The 20,037-nt window shown below is 45.9% G+C and overlaps 1 protein-coding gene across 3 annotated transcripts in view; it reads left to right on the top strand.

Annotated features, from left to right (window-relative positions):
- Positions 1–20,037, top strand: part of LOC135241186 (bromodomain adjacent to zinc finger domain protein 2B-like) — an 80,545-nt gene that overhangs the window by 20,719 nt on the left and 39,789 nt on the right. Inside the window, exon 1 of one of the 3 annotated variants that reach the window (XM_064311366.1) lies at positions 8,072–8,090. The exons of the other annotated variants lie outside the window; for them this stretch is intronic. The gene's annotated coding sequence lies outside the window, so the exon portion shown is untranslated. Of the gene's footprint in view, positions 1–8,071; positions 8,091–20,037 lie in introns of those variants that run through there. 3 annotated transcript variants of the gene reach the window in all.

Genomic DNA, 20,037 nt, shown 5'->3' with positions numbered 1-20,037 from the left:
CCGTCGCGCGCGAGCGCTCGTGAACACGCGCCGGCCGCCGAAAGGAAACGTCCCGCTCTCGCCCCGTACGCCCTGAGGTCGCGTTAATTCCAGGTCGAAATCCTTCACCGTAGTTAAAATGGCGCATTTCCTTTCAAATGCGACAACGCGCAGGCCACCCCGACGTCACTCATCACTCATGAATTCTGGGGAAAAAAAAAAAAACTGAAAACAAAACCCCAAACACGCATTTTTAACGGCCCCAATAATATCGGAGCTCGTAAAAAAAAAAAAAACCCCCTAGCAGCAGCCTCCCTCGGGCCGCCCGCCGCGGAGAGAGAGAGAGACAGAGAGAGAGAGAGAGAGAGAGTGTCATCGGCAGCGTCGTCAGCCCTCAGACGCGCGCAGAGGTGACTCCAAGGTGAGCGCGGGCTTCGCCGAGCGCTCGGAAATCATTGATATTCCGACTCGGAGGCTGCGAGCGGCTCGGTGGCAGATGGAGCCTTTGTCAGGGAAGAGGGATGGCGGCGCGGGAGCGTCGGAGCCGCTCGCGCTATCTGCCCGGCTGGCGCGCGGTGACCTTCCTCCTCTCTCTCTCCCCGGGCCCCCGTGCACTTTGATCAATTATCCCCCTCCCTTTGTTTACGCCCGGCGCGGAGAAGAATCAAAACGTCCATTTTAAGGGCGGGAAGGGGGGGGGGGAAATACGAGCCGAGGCAGGGACGAGCGTAGCCGCCGCCGCGACGCGTACGAGCGCGGAGCGAGCGCCGCTTCCTCCGCCTCACCCCGGTGAAGCCCGGCTCGCGCTCGCTCGTCTCCAGGCGCGAACGCTCACGGTTCAGCCGCAGAATGGCTATTCTGGGGTTTTTTTTTTTTTGTTTTTTGTTTATATTAAACAACAGATGCTTGTAAATGAGTGTTTACGGTGAAAATGCCAGCCCTCAAAATAACCACATTTTGTTGACCTGTGCAGAAACGAGTTTCGTCGGTTGATAATCGCACGTGCTGTAACGGGGAGCAGAGTTTTTTGCTTTTGTTTATTCGTTCTTCTGTTGCGTTTGCCTAGGCCATGTGCTGGTTGCCTAATTTAATTTAGCAGGTTTCCTGCTTCATTTTTGTATGTCAGCATTCATTCATTTTACCCAAATTTTTTTTCATTAAAAAAAAAACAACGTGCTTCACGTCAGTATTTTCCCCTCAGAATGAACGTGTTCATTCTTTAAATGTGGCAAATCTGTGATACCACAAATGAGGAGGTTCGGCTCCTCGTATTTGAAGCTTTGCTTGTTTTCACACTTTTACTGCTGTGATCTTCACGCTAGTATCTTTAAAGCGCAATCAATAGATGGTGCCAGATTTAGCCTCTGATGACGTAGCACTGTGGCACAGACGCTGGAGGTTAAAGCTTGAACACACGCCTCTGGTTCCTGCTCTCCAGGCCCAACGTGTGAATGTGACGTCAACGTACAAATTTAAGTATCCCTTCAATGAATGGAAAGCTTCAAATTTGTTTGTTATTTTGATGCGTTTATCCTGTCTTGTGTAACAATTAGGGTAATTAATTTGATTCGACTGCCCTGATCGTTGAACGAAATTTGTAATAGATTGCCTTTACTGGTTCAGCCAGTCAATTTTGGATGAAAATGTAAATTCTGAAGTCCCTTGTTTAGTATACATAAAGGACTTGTTTAGTCTTTGTGTAATTATCAAAGCAGGGTTTGGATCAGTTTGAATCATTTTTTTTGTACCGCATTTTCATTTTCTCCTCTGAATGGAAGGCGGTGCGTCTGCGGCGTAGCGTGTTTGCAGACGCGGCGCAGACGTTACCTCACGGCGATGCACGCGGCTCCCAGGGTGCGGCGCGTGCGTGTGCAGAGCGGCGCCGCGGCGCGCGCAAATAATTCTCGGCTTAAAGCAATAAAATCTGTGTCGAGACAAAGTACCGAAAGGTCAGGGGAAAAGGGAGGAGAGGGGGGAACAAACGGTGCGAAAAAGAAAATGACACCCGGGTCCCGGTTTAATATGTATGTATCGCAGGTTGATGGTTCATTTCATTAGCAAATCTCATTGTTATGCAACAGCTGTCCTCCTGCAGCAAAAAATGAATATTGTATCCGCGCGGCCCGCGTCTTCAGGAGAAATGTTTGGATTTAGGTGGCACGCTCGTTAGATTTTTATTCTTCTTCTCCGTTCCCAGATTCTACTGGGTTCAGTTGTAAAGAAATGAGTCTGTTCCCTTTTTACTCTGGACGTTATTAGATATGATCAGGTTATATTAAGTTGGTCCCGCCAGTGTGGCCTTGTTTTCAGCGGACCGTTATGAGTGTTTGTCGTAATCTCAGCCAGATGATTTCTTTTTTTTCTGCATTGTCAGGTTATGGTTAATCACACAGGATAGTGATTGCTGGTTAGTGGTTTGCTGGTCTGAAACTGGCGGTCCAGACTGCAGTGTTGCTCTGGACATAATAGGTAAGACAGGTCGGCCTAACATTTGTGGTTCAGCACAAACTGAAGGCCAGAGTGGAACTTGTAAAAAGACCTTTTGTAAAAAGATATTTAGTAGCTTTGTTATTATATTAAAGCGTTGGTAGTTTTCCATGTCCTGGTTTGATTCGCTCTGTGCTCTGAGCACGGGTTAGTCTGATCACAAAGCCTTAATGTTAATTATACCTTTATCCATGTCATTTTTTAAAGTGAAATAACTGTGTGTGTTTGAAGTGCCTCTTCCGTCTCTTTTTTCTGAACTGTTCCGCTGGAGACAGTTTAAAGATAGCCGTGTTTTCAGTGTTCTTTAAATACCTCGCATTGTTGAACGTGAAAACACAAACACAAGAGGACCGGCTCCAGGATTAGCCGGTTTCTGATGCAGTTAGGACTACGGAATGTTCTGGAGGAATCTGACTGTTTTCATTCAACATTGTTTTTTTCAGTATGTCTTCAGTGCCAGTGGATGCAGCCTAGATGTATAATCCTATTAGAAGGTGTTGCTGTGCGGTGGTTTGACACCCTGGCTTTTGCCACTACTCTGAAATGGTGATATATTTTTGACTTCCTGTGTTTCTGGTAGTCAGGTAACAGGACTGTAGGCCCATGTGCGTGTTTGAAAACACATTCACAGTCGTTCTTCATCTTTGAACAGCCTAATGCATCAAGATTTATTGTTGCCTCCTATAAGCAATAAGGTCAGAATGATTACCTCAGTACAGGGAGTAGCATTGTTTAATCAGAGTAGTATGAGATTAGTTATTGCACATTGGTCTGTAATGTTGTTCAAGGTTTGCTGAGGGAGAGATAATGCAGAGAACCGGATTGGTGGAAAGTTAAATTAGTGACAGATTTGACACCGCAGCCATGCATTCATACAAACTATTCTACTTATGTTATTCTAATATGTATACAAAAATTGCCACTTTTAATAAACCTCTGTCTATAATCCGCTTGCATGTACTATTTCCTATGAAAGGATTGACCATAATGTAGATTTTTTTATTTTTAAACAGCTCCTTCATACTTGATGAATTGAACGCTTTCCAGAGATTCGTACGGTATGCACTGCCTATTGTGGAATATGAGACATTGTTATTGTTATTAATATTAGTTACATTGGTTAGTTTCCCTGCAGATTGAAGGCTCTAGATTAAAGGCAATTGACAAACTAAGGTTGGCTGAAGAGTCTGAAAACCAGCCTCATCATGTACTTTCTTCTGTTACGTTCTTAATTTTAGGCTTAATCCCAGATTAGGATTGAAGGGTGCTAAATGTGGTAGTACTGTAGTATGTTCTTGGATTTCGACTACTGCGATCTTTCAGCCATGTTTGTGTGCCTGTCCCCTTTTGTCTCTGTCTCCTGCGGACTTTGCATACCCATCTGCACGCAAGATGCAAAATAAACCTGAAGAACCGTTTTTGATTAAAGCAATGACTTCATCGTCAGCCGCATATAAGGGTATAAGGAATCGCATTACCCACACGGATACTTAAATTTTTTGAGTAGGTTCTTGAAGCCCTCTTACGCATATGTGCATGTTTGCGTGCATGTGGGCAGGACTCCAAACTCTTGCAACAGCAATCGAAAAATGCGAACGGGGAAAGAAAGCAGCACACTTAGTCAGTCTCTAAACAAAAGGAATACACACAGCAGAACAGCGAGAACTTTTTTTTTTTTTAATCCTGGCAGGGCCCGAAAAAGCACTTTTACAGACAGATTGCATAGATACACACAGATTACTTACTTCCTCACCAAAAAAAGAGGAAAACTTTGTTCTTGGGGAGAAAATCTCCCGCCTCTCCTACGGGAGGAAGAGGCTTTGCATGTCTCTGGCAGCTCAGTGTAAATGCCTGCCACATCCTGAAAGACTGTCCGGTAGAAAAACAGGCATTTTTTTACTATGATTTTTATTATTATTGTTTGTTGTCTTCATTGTTGTTGTTGTTGTTGTTATTGTTATTATTATTATTATTATTATTATTATTATTATTATTATTAATAATAATAATAATAATAATAATCATGCTGATGTTGTAACTACTGCAGTATTATAGTACTTGTATGCACATTTTATGTATTTTTTATTTGACCAGATTCGTCCGTTAACATAAAATAATCTGTTTTACAAGAGAGACTTGGAATAATTCTCGGTCGCTGCAAATTGTCAGTATCCAGAATTTCAGCTCTTTAAGGCAATTTATCCTTTTTTAACTACACTGTGGCTTTTCACGGGCTCATTAAATGCTCGGGTTAGGTTTACAGGTGCCTTAAAGAGCTGTGAGCTTAAAGATGAATGATGTCTATCTGCACGCCAAAAAAAAAAAAAGCCATTTGTGCCATTGCTGGCCTAAAATAGCGCAAATCTAAGAACGCACCTTTTTCTAAACTGAAGTGAGCCTGTGCTCATAAAATGGAGGAAGCAGATTCCGTTGGCTTCATTAGCCTTGTTTATTTACCGAGGTGAGAACAGGGAGGTTAGCTGGCGAGCTGTAGCATATGGAAAGATCGACGGGTGGGTGCGGGCGCTTGTGTCGTTCCTGGGAATTGCGGGGCGATGACTGCTGGCGCGACGCCTCCGCGCGGCCCGGGCAGGAGAGGGTTAATGTTTTCGCCGTTGTGGAGGTGAGATTATCCTGTGATATCAGGCATCTGTCCTCTTCTTTCAGGCCCTGCTGAACACAGCTTTCAAAGAGCGTTTGTTAGCCGCTGTAACAGGAGCTGTGCGGAGGAGCATTTTCCATTAGCGAGCACGGAGGCTGCTCCCTCACACCCCCTTAAAATCCAATGCTTCTCCGCCGAGAGAAACACACACACACACACACACACACACACACACACACACAAATACAAATCTTCCTCTCTGGCTTCATTCGGTGGACGTCATTTAATTACCCAGTATGAGGAAGAGAAGGTCCTTATTTAATACAACTTGAATTTGATTATTTATTATTATTATTATTATTATTATTATTATTATTGCTGTTATTGTTTTATTATTATTATTTATTATTAGTATTGTTGTTGTTGTTGTCGTTTTGGCTTTCATGCTGGCAGTTTTGGGTGTATTTATCTGAAACAACTCATTTATAATGACAAGAATATTTTAATGGAGGTGAGTGAAACCAGTAACCTTAGGTTTGTTACCTACTTGTCTTGTAGTTCTGAAGCCTTTAAATAGCACCTATTGTACAGAGTCTTGCATTGCGGAGTACTTCAGATATAGCTGGAAGTGTTTGTTGCAGTCAAGAGGTAGACTTAGTAAGTGCACAGTGCATGTTAGTGTGGCTTGTGTGCAGCAAAGGGGAAGGCAAAGTTCAATACACAGGAACCATGGAGGTTTCTGTGGTTACAGGTGAGAACAGATGCACAGAGTGCTTTCCATTCAGGTTTTCATTGCCTGTTGACAAAGTTTAGTTTAACATTTAATCCGAGTCATCAGCAGAAGGTGATAATCTCTTAACCCTTCGGGTGATATTAGCCATGGTGCACAGAGCAGGAAGCGCTGCATCCACACTATTCAGACCCTGCTGAGCCCTGTCCTCGTTGCTAATCTCAGAGGAAGACAGACATGTTGAATGCTTCTGAGATAGAGACAAGATGGTTGTTATTGCTGTACATGTGTGCTTGCATGTGCATTAGTGTGCGTGCATGTGTGTACAACTGTGTGTGTGTGTGTGTCTCTGTGCGTGCATGTGTCCATGTGTGTGCGTGTTTGCATGTTTGTGTGTGCATGTATTTGTGTGTTTGTGCATGTGTGTGAGTCTGTGTGTGTTTTTATGTGTGTGCGAGTGTGTTATTGTGTGTGTGTGTGTGTGTGTGTGTGCATGCGTGTGTCTGTGTGTGTATCTGTGTGTGTGTGTGTGTGCGCGTGTTAATGTGTGTGCATGTGTGTGTGTGTGTGTATGCGTGTTAATGTGTGTGCATGTGTGTGTGTGTCTGTGTGTGTGTGCATGTGTGTTTATGTGTGTGTGTGTCTGTGTGTATGCGTGTTAATGTGTGTGTCTGTGTGTGTGTGCATGTGTGTGTTTATGTGTGTGTGTGTCTGTGTGTGTGTGTGTGTATGCGTGTTAATGTGTGTGCATGTGTGTGTGTTTATGTGTGTGTGTGTCTGTGTGTATGCGTGTTAATGTGTGTGCATGTGTGTGTTTATATGTTTGTGTGTGTGTGTATGCGTGTTAATGTGTGTTTATGTGTGTGTATGCGTGTTAATGTGTGTGCATGTGTGTGTGTTTATATGTTTGTGTGTGTGTGTGTGACACACATGCACTTGCGTGCTGTGTGCCTTGAGCAGTGTGCAGTAGCAGCAGTGAGCTGCTGTAGTGAACTCTGCTTCAGTGATTGCTGAGTCCCAATAAAACTGCATTCCAAGCAGCGCACAGGTCAGCCCAGGCAGGAAGCTCTGGCTCTCCGGGATCACGGCCACACAAACGACAACATGGCCGCTCGCTTACGGGCCCCTGCCTCTCTGGGGCAGCCGGGGCCAGGGCTGGGCGGCAGTGAATTTGGAGGAGCGTCTACTCGCAACACCCTTGGCTCTGTCTGTTTGCTCGGAAACAGAGATCTGGGATCAGCCCTGAACCTTAGCCAGACACTGTGCCACCAGTATCTTTCCAAACAGGTTTAGTCACATGCCTCTATCAAGATAATACCTGCTTTCTGGACTGTCTGCTTTACATGGAGGGCCTTTTGTTAGGAGGTTTGGCAGTGGGCATGGATGTGTACAGACGATGGGAAGAAGCTAAACTGAAAGTGTAATTTTCACAATTTGTTAATTTGTTCATGCGTCTTCCACCTTAAACAGCGTATGTGCTTCGGGTATATATTTAAGCAAAGATTTGCATCTGCAGCAACAATAATAACCTGTTTAGTAATAATAAATACAATCCTGATTTTTTTTTGTGAAAGTATAAACACATAACAGTCATTTTCACAGGGGCATTGGTAGTTTTCAGCTGTAGAGCAAGAGCACAAAATTAAATACCTATAAGAAATGTCAAATCAGAGTTGAGGGCAGGCATGACGACATGCTAACAGGAACGAGAGAAATGTTATTTTCCCAACGAGAAATGAGTGTTTCCGGAAAATGGCTTTGCGGTGGAGAGGAAATTGGTTATTTTCACGGCGCATTCATCAAAATAAAAAGGAGTTAAATGAGTATCCCGTGTGAGTTCAGACCTGAATGCGCGCTACTGAAGCCGCAGCTGTACTCGGTCTGTATGAGCTAACTGTTTGCTGTAATGAATTTCAGGTGTTTCTGAACAATGAGTGAATCAATGTTCTCTTCACCTCGCTTAACGGTAGTTCCGCTGTCTAATTCCTCCACTTTCTTGGTTGTAACAGTTTCCACTGTGGAGAATGCACTCGGAATGACACCATTTGCAATATGACAGAAAATATGTATTTAACTGCTTGTCACACACAGTCAGTTTTTTTTTTTTTTTTGGATGCAACCCCCCTCGGTATTCACAGCAGATAGCACATTATTGTTGCACGTGCGCTGCGGTTGATAACCTTTCATTTAATGGCAGACGGCAGTGCAAGGGAGACGGCTGTCACACGTGAGCAGGAAGGTTCGTCCGCCGCCGCGCTAAGGGGAATGGAATTCGTGGATATCTGAACTGGGGTAATGGAGGATGTTTTAATTTGGGTCTTCCTGTTTTTGTGCGGCGCGAGACATGAGAGACGTTTGCAGAGGATCTGCTGTTTTTCTCTTGGCTGAGAGAGATCAGGAAGTGCACCGAGCTGACTGACAGTAACAATAAAGGTGTTGTTTGCTCGCGCAACTCCTGCGGTCTTGTTGAAGAAATAGCGTAATACGGATGTCAGGGGTTAGCCTGTTCAGGCGACCATTTCTCTGGTAATAGAATATTTTGTAGGATTGTCATTTCTGTGTACACATTAAAATATGTTTTAGACCTATGTCTTTAGCCTTTCCTCATGAACACTTCCAATTCATAGATTTTGATGGCTGTGCTTCTCAACAACAGAAATATTTTGTATGCAAATCCTAATAAAGCATTACAGTCTTTCATAAAATACAGCAAAATTACAACTGATTGGTACATTCATTTGAAGATTAATTAAAATAACCTTCTGAAATGATTGATGTAGATTTCTTCGGCTTTATTGTAATGGCCATTGTGTAATCAAGGTGTCAAAAACAACTGACTGATAGAAGAACCACCTAACTGAACAAGGACAGCAGCACTGGAAAAATACCTTTATCTCTGTCTTTTATCTTTAGTGCAAAAAAAAGACAATCTTATTTGGCTATTTTCTGTTGAAGCGGATGAAAATAAGTCTCTCATCTCTGCGTTTGTGGCACTGTGGTTTGCTATTGTCAAGTTCAGCTGTCTGCTCAGTGTCTGCTTTGAGGTTGTTGTTTTCTTTTCTTTTTTTTGGATTCCGGGGTTAAATTTGATTTACCCAGAACATCTGTGTTTGGCAGGTGTGGGACCTGTTGAGGACGGTGGTCCGGGGCGTAGCGCGTCTCTCTCTTCCGTGAGGCTGGATGTAGCGGTCAAACAGCGACGTACGCTGGAGCTGAAAAGAAGCCTGAAAGAGGTTCTCCCCCAGCTCGTCTGGAGCAAAGCGGAACGTTTTATTATCTGCCGGTAGGCCGGCTGAACCCCTCCATGTTACCCTCTCCCTGTTTTTGGAGAGAGGGCCGCGGTATCTGCCGCCAAGGCGACCCCAATTTTAGCTCGTCAGATTAGAAATGCACTCCGAGGCCCCGACTGGCCCAGGTGTCTTTGAGCGAGGCCTGGAGTGAAACAAAGTGTTTAGCTTCCACGCTAACTTCTTGTACGTCTTCAGCTTCAGCATGCAAACCGCCAGAGATGCCTCCATTACGCCCCCTTGCTCCCCGCAGTCTCCATGAAAGCAGGTTTTTTTGGATGACTCTGATTGGGGTTTTTTTATTTTAGCATGAGGAAGTGAGTGCCAGAGCAAAAACCGAAGATCAACGGTTCATTTCACAACAGGCCGCAGAGTGAGTCAGCTCTGCTGCGGATAATGAAAGTTTAAAAAAAGAGATATTAACGTTCATTTGTTAATGTTTCCTCTTGCAGCAAGAGCGCGGATACGTGGAACTACAGGCTGACCTTCGCGTGTCTCCATGTCCCTCACGCCTGTTCCGTCTTCGTGCTTCGCCGTTCGCGGATGTTTCACGAGCTGAAATGTTCTGGTTGTCGCCCATGTGGTCCGTGTTGCCGGCGTGCCCGAGCTGTGGGGTCTGAAAGTAAAACACCCAACACTGAACGGTCCCGTGGAGGATTTAGCCTGATACGGCACTGGGCAATGCTACTTATACAGCTTTGCTAACAGTGGCGCGTGGGGGTGTGGGTCGTGCGTTGGAAAAGTTGCTGCCCTGACGTTCCAGTGCTCGTGTGCGTTTGCAGCTTGCTGAATTCAACGGGGTATTGTTTGTGGCCTGCAGAGCTTGGGAGTGGTGTGCAACCGCTTTGTTTTCTGTTCCCTATTTTAAAGTTGTCCGTTTGCCGCTGGAAAATCTGTGTGGATGTTTAGATCAGGGTCGTGGGGTTTTAAACCGTCGTTTGCGTTCTACCCTAGGACAGCTGAGGGTGAACTCAGGATCTGGATTTAAGTGTCTCACACAGAGCAGAAATTAGGCCAAGTGTGAGAGATTCCTTTCTGTTGGTCACAGCTGTATACAAAATGCTTCATTGTGTGACCTTTGGCTATACACTTAAAATAACATACAGCTTTAAATGAATTTGGCAAAAAATGATTTTTTTTTTTTAACATAGGCTTTGATTTTAACTTTTTTTGTTATCGTCCTTTGCATTACACTTTGGAGGCCCCAACCTGTATTGTAGATTAGACGTGCCCACCAACATTCCGCTTTTGATGGGTTGGCCTCAGAAGAATTTTGTTGATCATGTTCTTTACTTTTGTCTGCAGTCATTCCTCTTTCGTGCAGAAAGGGGGAGAAATCCTTTTGCCGCCACACAAAATTCTGTGTTGCATTTTTTATGATTTTTTGCTTCCGTATGTGTTCATTTCTTCAAGATTTGTACAGTCATTTTATACAAATTAGCGAGAGTCAATGAAGCCCAAAAATGTAGCTGATTAATGTCTGCTGTAAATTCTTCTCTAATTGGCTCACATGGAGGAACTGCGAGCTGTATTTGTCACTAACAGCATGGTTTTTTATTAATGGCTAAATGTAATGAACTTCAGAGTTGGTTTGCATGTAACAGGATTTTATTACAATTGATCTTCGGAAATCATAGCTGTTTAGTCTTCCGGGCTTTCGGTCTCTAACAGAACGTAAATTAAAATGTCCAACGTAAGGATTTTTTTCCATTGCAGTGGGTATCTCCAGAGTGCGGGTACGATTCATTATAAATGCAGATTTATTATCGTACTGACATCTGTTTCGTTTAATGTTGCACGCTCACACTCTTTGAATTTAGACATTTTTCTTCTGATTATTATATCAATAAAGGCAATCGTCAACAGGGCTTGTGAATTCTGATGATTGATATGATTTGTAGGCTATTTTTTCCTATAATGTTGTTTTTAATGGTGATTTTATAGGAACACTGCATAATGCTCTTAGTATGGTTTCCACTGTTGCCAAATTTTATGGCATAGCTTCACGGTATTTATTTATTTTTTTTTTAGATTAAAATGCATTTCTGTAGCCCTGGTTTGTTTTCAGATTCACTGAAATGTACATGAAAACATGAAATGTTCTGTAAAATATGCATGTTTTCATTTTCATGCTACTGACTACGCAATGCATTATAAAGTGTAAAAAATAGAATACCGCCTTTTTCAATTTGCCTGCTTCAGTATGCATTGGAGACAATGGCTTTTATTTTTCAGGACGTGCTTCTAAAGGGTAGAATTTAGAGAAATGCGCTCTTGGTAATTAAAAGGCAATTTCATGAAATTGATTAAATTATGCTAATCACGGAAGATAAGATCTCGAAAACTACAAATAATAATGAGAGTGCGGCCGCCATTAGGGACTGCGTGCTTCTGCTGTGTACCTTGAGATGTCGATGCGAATTTCCCACATGAGGGCCTGAGAAATGGCAGCGCATAAAAACGGCCGCTCGCCCGTAGTGCGGCTGGGAGAGGGGAGGCTAATGGATTAATGTAACACGCTTGCACAACTCCACCGCTCTCAATGCGGCGGTGCACTCTGGTGTCGCAACGCAACAGATCTGCCTGCCTCCTCGCGGGGGAAAAAAAGAAACAAAAAAAAATCTCTTCCTCGGTTTTTCTTAAAACCGATGAACAGATCAGGACCGGAGAAAGGGCGTGATTACCCAAAACCCCTCGTTTTCCTGGAAATTGGTTACAAGCCAACGCAATTCCACGTTCTGGCTTTTTTGTGAAGTGCGCACCGCTACAGTGTCAATCTGTTTACTCAGCAGTCAGTTATTCTACGTGTGGGGCTTTATTTTGTTGTGATGCCATTTTTAGGGTCACCTGATGTATCAGGTTTTGGGGGTGACTCCGTGAATGTGGTGCCCTGCACAGTGAATCTAAGATCCACAGTAGCTCCATTAGTAAGACTGTAATCTGAAATTAAATGTATTTTGTCTGTTACAGGCCTTGTAAAGCAGCACTGTAATATTCTCACCATGGACACACTTAAAAAAAAAAAAAAATTCTGTTAGACTAGAATTTCAAGTAGCATTACTGTGCTGCATGTTCCTGTGTCTCAGATGGTTTCATTTCCTTTTGTTCAGCCAGTTAGATTAAGAAAGTTTCACATGAAGGTGAATCACAGTTTATTCCAGGCTTGTCATTCTGGCTTCTAGAACTTTCCTGCCCTTCAAATCGCAGCACTTGAAAAATAAAACTTCTTAAAATAATAGCAGCGTGGTTTTTACATGCATTATTGCACATTGTGTCTTCTGTTGCTGACACCAGCAGTAAGGAATTACAGAATAATTCCACGGCGTAGTGACACTATGTAATTGTACCCTAGCATGGTGGGAATGAGTTGGTCTGTTTTCGCCTTATTGAGGTGTGCGGTCTGTTCCTTTGTCTCGTTTTTAAACGGGGAAACTGTTTCAGGCCATGGGCCCTGGGAGTTATTTCGGGGGGCTGTCGGGTGCCCGGCCACGCGGTGGAATGCGTTGTTTTGGTAGCGGGCAGTCGCATCGCCGAAGTCCCCGCCGTAGCCGCCAACCCCGCCCCAGAGCGATTGGCAGATCAAGGTGATCTCCCCTTTGTCAGCCGCCGTCGTATGCAGATGAGCTTGTGGGTCGCCGCGTCCTGTGGTCAGGGGGGGCCCTTTGGTTCCTAAACGCCGAGGACGGCCGCGCTGCTCCTCGGGCCCCGAGCCACCCACCGCGCCGAGCAGGGGCCACCCGTCCGTCCGTCCGTCCGTCTGTCTGTCCGTCTTATTGCCTCACCTGCCTTTCACGACAGTTGGAAAACTCTGATTTTTCGTGCCACGCCCCTTGTGCCCTCGTAGGAGATTGAGCCGTTAAAACCACACCACGGGCGAACGCGAGGCGATGTGGGGTGTGTGGTGTAAAGTGGTGCCCGGTTGAGTGTTGGGTTGGGCTATGCCCTGCGCCCACGTATCCTTCACTGCTGCCATACACACTTAAATGCTCGTCTGAGGTGCAGAATGTGCTTCTGACTGAGTCTCCCTGCTTGTCTCTTCTTGTCCGTGTTGGCATCCTGTCCTTAACTGCGATTCCTGTCAGTTTGTGGTCGGAAAACAGCGTAAAAACACAACGAGCCTCGTCCCCTTCCTGGAAACTAGGGCGAAGAAGCGGTACTTGCTCAACGTTCCCCTGACCGTTTGCCCTAATCTTTCGTTTTTTTTCTTATTTGGAAGCTTGTTTTTATTCAAAATTCTTTGAATTGCGACAAGACATGCTTTTGTCCCCTTTACCCAAGTTAGATCTGGCAGCTGTAATTCTGCAGTATAAGGTGAAAAAGGATTATGGCCCTGTGTGTTGATTTGTGTGTGTGTGTGTGTGTGTGTGTGTGCGCAGCCGATGTCCTGAAGGGGAGGTTATGTTTGCACATGGAGATGAACGCGTCAGTGGTAGTTTCACTTTCTCCTGTCCAATCAGCGCTGCTCACAGACCTGTGAGCTTTGCCTCAGCTATATGGAAACGTTAAGGGCGGTTCCTGTTTTAGTTCATTATAGGTCACCATAGCAGTCTATGGACAAAAAGGACTGAATCGAGAATTTAAGAGCATTGATTTTCTTCTTGTGCCTGGGGGTGTTTTCATACACGGTAGAAAAGGTCTTTATATTCTGGAAAATCTCAAAGAGCAGAAATGTGTATTATTCAGTGGACCAAATTCAAAATTTTGGGTGTAAAATGCGTTGACATTTACATATAATTGGCTTTTATTAGGTTTGTTGGTTAATAAGATTTAGTCAGAACAAGTTATATGGAAACACTGAAGTAAATGAAGGGTATCTGTTTAAATGAAATTATAATTATACAATTTTGCTTAACTGAAAAACATCTGAGTCCTGGAAGTTAAGCGGAACAGAACGTAAGGCTTTCCCTCAAGGAGCCCGAGGGCTTTATTTTTGCCATGACGACGCACGAGCTCATTAGAAACGTTCAGGCCTTGCTAATCCCACATACAGATTGCAGTGGCTGGAGGAAGGCGAGGGAGTCACGTGCCTTCTGTTTGTCACGCCCGTTTGATAAAATGTCAAATTAATGTAGTGTGTATACCCCAGCCTTTCGTCCTGTTTTCTTACGTATTTGTATCTCATTGAAAATAATTGTTAGCGGTGTGTTATTGGTGAATTTCACGGCACACCTGGATTTGCAGAGGCTGGCACTGCAGGGAATTCAGTGAATTCTGTTTTTCTTGGTTTTAATTTATTTTAAATTTTCTCTTCCGCTCGACTCTCGTGCCTGGATGGCAGCAGTTGGACATATGGACAGTGAATGACAAATCTTGCGTCGGGCACCCGCTCTGAATTTGCTTTATTGCTTCGCCCTGCTCTCCGCGCGCTCTCCCCGCGTATGTGCTGATGCGTGATTTATGTGGAGGCTCCTCCGCTGAGAGCGGGATTGCTCCGCGGGAATGAGAGAGCCGTCACACCGATGTTTACCTTGATCCCGCTCGGGCTTTATTTCAGCCACCTCAGCAGCTGGCGGGAGCCGGGTACAGATAAGTCACGCTCGCTTTCCCCGTTTCCACCGCGCAGGCGGGCCACGCCGCGGATTGTTTATTCGCCTGCGCGGAACATAAAGGTCAGCGGCGTTGCGGTGTCGTACCCAAACGCCTCTCGGGGGGTCCTTGGACCGGGCGCCCATTGTCTGCGGACTGGCCATTATCAGACAGTAAATTACCAGCGCGTCAAAACGCGACCCCGCAACCTTAGCACCGCCACGCCGCTGGTATCTGACGAGCGACGCGTTCCTCCGCAGAGAGAGAGCGGCTCGGCCCACACAATGGCCCTCGTTATGCGCATGTAAATTCATATTCACGGGAACGGCGCTTGCATACATCACGCCACAGAACAACCGACTGATCTCCGAACAAACGAGGGTTAGTGCTTTAGCAAATGACACACTACGGCGGCATCGAGCTCCCGACCGTATAACGTGAGTAAAAAATCGTGTACGGCGTGATGTTGAACACAAATCTCGGCCGGGAGCGGTAGCATGTCTCCGCGCAATACGCTAACCGCGGTATCCCTTAAACACTGGCCAATAGAGCAGCGTTTTGTATTCCACACATGTCTCTATTCCCCCACCCCCCCTTCTCGATAAATTACACCTAATGAGCAATTGCCAATGGAGGTGACTACCTTGCGTTTACCGGAAAATTAAAAGAAGGAAATATGCCCCCTGGGCCTGGCTGCGTTTTCTACTGTGGTGCAGGATGAAGGATAACCTTTGCTCAGGCAGCTCAGGCTCACGTTTAATTTGTAACTCTGTCTTCTGAGAGGTGTTTGCATTTGAATTCTAGCACCGTCTCCCGTTCGCATGCAAATAAACTCTACCCTCTATGTTAGTATATCGGAGTTAAAAAAAAAAAATAGATATTATATTTTGGGGAAGCAGGATTGCCTTTTGAATACCTCTGTCATATTTGTGAGTCATAGACCAAGGTGTTACCACCTTGCTTTGTGGAGATAATTGAGTTGCAAGTTTAAACTGTGCGAACCCTTTGTTTTCTGGGAAACGCAGCTATTGCATTATTATCGCACGCATTAGCACTTAGTCGAAAAATTGTAAAAACAATTATCACTTGTTCTGTAAAGAAACGTGCTAAGTCTCAACACAGAAATAAGGTCTGAAATTTATTTTAATTGCAGGTATGAGGGTATTTACACCGATTCCCTGAAGGTGTTGGCGGTATTTTTGTTTGTGTCTACACACTTCAAAAAGTGTTTAATTTCATCCAGCTTCATATAAGGAAGTGTTGAATTATCAGCGTTACAGTAAGCACACATGCTACCCCGGAGAGACCTGTATCTTTGCCTTTTGTATATTAATAAGGATATCCAAAAGAACATGTCATCTGTCATCTGCAGTGCCCTCTGTGCACACATAAAATCCTACCGTGGTAAACAAGTACCACCGGGTTTGGTCTTTAATGACTCATCTGGGTTGAGTAATTACAGAGTGAGTGAAGGAGGCTGCGTGTGCCTGGGCAGCGCGGCGCTGTCTCCGGGTCGCTGTGCGGGCTTTGTGATCTCGGGCATCGGTTGGGCGTGAAGACGAGCGCGCGGACGCCTCTGGGCTCCCTCATTGTTCTCGCCTGAGAGCAGGAGACGTTTCCCTTTTGTCTTGGCTTTCACATGCGTGTCATCCGAATTATGCTTTTCGTCAATGAGGTGGGCCCGAGCTCGGACCGCCGGTGGTCTCTCTCTCTCTCTCTCTCTCTCGCTCGCTCGCTCTCTCTCTGTCTTCTCTCTTCTCTTTCCCCTGTCTCGTGCATTCTCTTCTTCTCTTTATAGCAGCGGGGGTGGGAGTGTGTGTGTGTGCGTGTGTGTGCGTGTGTGTGTGTGCGTGGGGAGGGGTCTTCTCTTCCATAGAGATATAAGCTCCTACTATGTGAAATTTTGATGACTCCTCTGTTGTTCAGAGAAGTAGTGTGTGTCCTGGTTTTGAATGCTGAAATGCACCTTCAGGCTAAACGGTGTCCTATTAGCTGCTGAGTGGGAATTAATAGCAAAACGGATGGCGATATTGAGTCGGTTTCCAGGAAAGGTCGAATTAATTTTGGTTTACACATTAGATAAACATATATGCATCGTCTATGAACATTCAGAGTTTATGTATGAAGAAGCAGGGGATCACTTTAATCTATTTTAGCATTTAATTGAGAAAATGTGAAACAGACCTGTATTTTTGGGCGCATTTTGTAATGCAGTACCTGTGACTCTACAGAGAAAAAGGATCTCCTTTGAGTGCTTATTTCCCTTGTCAGGACGCCGTTGAAGTGCGGGCCCAGATCCATTTGATAATTTAGATGGTTATTTCTTAATTTGTCCATATAGCAGGCTGATAACGCTGATGCCGCTTTGGGGAACGCAAGAGTTGATTTGAAATGATTCGCAAGTAAACAAGGAGAGAAAGATGGAACTTTGCGTAATGTACAGTAATAACAGAGCGTAATTATCTCTAACAGATCCTGGCTTTCCGTTCTGTCTCTCTCCCGCTCCCCCATGTTTGGAAACCGCATATTAACCAGGATGAGGGGCTCCACTCATAAACAGCTCCTCCTTTATAATGGAGTTCTCTAAATGTATCCAGTTAAGGGCAGATGTGAATTTTCTGTCACCGTAATGAGCGGGAAATTGGCCCGCGAGGCGGAGCCGGGGAAATGGCGGGTTCCTCGCCGTCCGTGCCGACGCGCGCCTTTCGTCGTTTCTATGGGGACGGCGTCCGCACATGCGGCCCGTTCAGCGTTCGAGCCGACCGATAGGCTCGCGGTCCGTGAAGGAAATTCTCTTCGGCGCATTTCTGTTTCGCTGCAGTGTACCGAATCTACGTTAAATAAGGATAAAATGGGGGTCGGGTGGGGGGGGGGGGGGGTTGCGGTTTAGGGTTATTTGCATTTCCTCACCGATACATCAAATCCAGACACACTGGGGGGCTGGGGGGCTGGGGGGAGGGGGGTTAGGGACACAGAAAATGGTTTGTAGAACACAAGGCTGGGATCCGGCCTTTGATTAAATTTGCTTATTAGGCGCGGCGCGGGGCCCAAGCGCGGATCTGAGGGAAGTGGGAGATTTGCGACGGCGGACGGCGCTGTCCTGTCCACCGGCTCCTGCTTAATCCTGTTTGGACGGCGGGGGCCGCCACTTTTATCTCCCCTTCTGACTTAAAAGTGAAAAAAAAGAAATAAAAAAAACAACACAAAAAACGAAGCCTCTCGCTCGCGCGCTACGCTAAAATGGAGGCCGGCCGCGGCGCTGCGGTGCTCGAGGGGGCCTCGCCGTTTAGACGAAGCGCCGCTACGCTACCGCCGGTGACGGATCGGGGGGGGAATGAAAAGCCCCGTGTCTCTCCCTGCATGTGTAATTAAAATCTGCCGGGATACATATTTTACGGCTAATGCCTCCAGTCAGACGGCCGGGGGAAGGCGGCGAGCGGCGAGCGGTGGCGGCGGCCTCTGGAATGCGGCTTTGACGAGCGTCAGCCCACATCCAGCATTCCGCTCGCGTACCTCATCAAAAGGGGACGGTCCACTCTTTACCGAAACGAGGCTGTCTGCACCGCAACAAAAAAAAAAAAAAAAAAAGTACCAAGTGCCCGCTTTCCTTTTTGTTTTACTCTTTCGCCTCGTTCATCAATATTCATTTACCTTCCAGTCTTTTTTTTTTTTTTTTTAGAATCGCAGTACCGTTTCATAACATTTGCTGTATTAGATACAAAGGAAACCGCATGTCTGTAGTGCACTGATATCTCTTTCAAAGATGTGTGCTCAGCGTCAAAAGATGATGGCGGTGGACTTTTTAAAATTCGTTCTGAGGATCAGTCGCTTGTGTGTGTGAAAATGGCTTATTATCATGGTAATGCGGGGAGAGACGGCTCCTCGTATAGAGTGTACACAGTGATTGTAATGGGGCATGTGGGTAGTATAGTTCTGATTGGCATAGCTGGGCTGTGTGCGGACAGGAGGCGGTATTGTGTGGCTGCAGAGCTGGAGTCACTGATCTGCAGCAAGAGACACTCACGGTTTAGCCTACATTAGCACAGAGACACTCCTGTGTAGCCTACAGTAGCACAGAGACACCCCTGTGTAGCCTACAGTAGCACAGAGACACCCCTGTGTAGCCTACATTAGCACAGAAACATTCCTGTGTCGCCTACAGTAGCACAGAGACATTAGCAGTGCCATGTAGCCTACATTAGCACAGAGACATGGTATATCTTACATTAGCACAGAGACACCCCGGTATAGCCTACATTGGCACAGAGACACTCGTGTGTAGCCTGCATTAGCACTAAGACACTCCCATGTAGCCTACATTAGCACTGAGACACTCACGGCATAGCCTGCATTAGCACAGAGACATTAGCGGTGCCATGTAGCCTACATTAGCACTGAGACACTCCCATGTAGCCTACATTAGCACTGAGACACTCACGGCGTAGCCTAGATTAGCACTGAGACATTAGCGGTGCCATGTAGCCTACATTAGCACTGAGACACTCCCATGTAGCCTACATTAGCACTGAGACACTCACGGCGTAGCCTAGATTAGCACTGAGACATTAGCGGTGCCATGTAGCCTACATTAGCACTGAGACACTCCCATGTAGCCTAGATTAGCACTGAGACACTCACGGCGTAGCCTAGATTAGCCGTGCCAAAGCCGTTTGAGTGACTGGAGGACGCTGTGCACCTTCACTGACTTTGTGCTGCCATCTGTCACTTCGACTGAAAGAAAGGACTGGGTCTTGGTCACTCACACGCACGATGCACAATCCAGGTCTGATTCTATTCATGAATTTCATATGTTATGTTTACAGTAGAACTACCCACGTGCAGTTTTTACTTTATTCAGATATTGTCAAGGCAGAGAGGGTTACAGATAGAGACGGGAGTACTGAAAGAGCCATAAGGGTGGGGGGGGGGGTGCTTTGAGAACTGGCTACCCTACTGATTACACAGGTCACCTTTCCATGAGGGTTACTTTTCTGTCTGACACCAGATATGGTCAAGCTGTTCTGGTAGATGGTGGCTTATTTCAGTACGGATACTGAAGGAAACCCGGCAGCGGGTGACGTCCTTCGAGGCCCTCTTCCTCATTGTGCCGTGAGCGATGTGTGATGCGACTTCCTGGCCGGTGGCGATCGCTGTCGGTTGCCCAGGAGCCAACAGCAGGGGGTGCTGTCAAAGTGGCACGTGAACGGTGGCCATGCAGCCAGTGTCAGCGGAGTAAACCGGAGCGAGCTGCGGAGGAGCGCGCGGAACAGGATATTACACGCCATTCTGTGCTCGTTTGTTTTGGTTTGGCGACTTCTCCACGTTAGCGCGCCGCGACTTCTCCACGTTAGCGCGCCCCGACTTCTCCACGTTAGCGCGCCGCGACTTCTCCACGTTAGCGCGCCGCGACTTCTCCGTTAGCGCGC

This window comes from Anguilla rostrata, chromosome 15, assembly GCF_018555375.3.
Source record: "Anguilla rostrata isolate EN2019 chromosome 15, ASM1855537v3, whole genome shotgun sequence".
NCBI classification, from domain to species: domain Eukaryota; kingdom Metazoa; phylum Chordata; class Actinopteri; order Anguilliformes; family Anguillidae; genus Anguilla; species Anguilla rostrata.
This window is presented reverse-complemented; position numbering and strand designations above follow the sequence as displayed.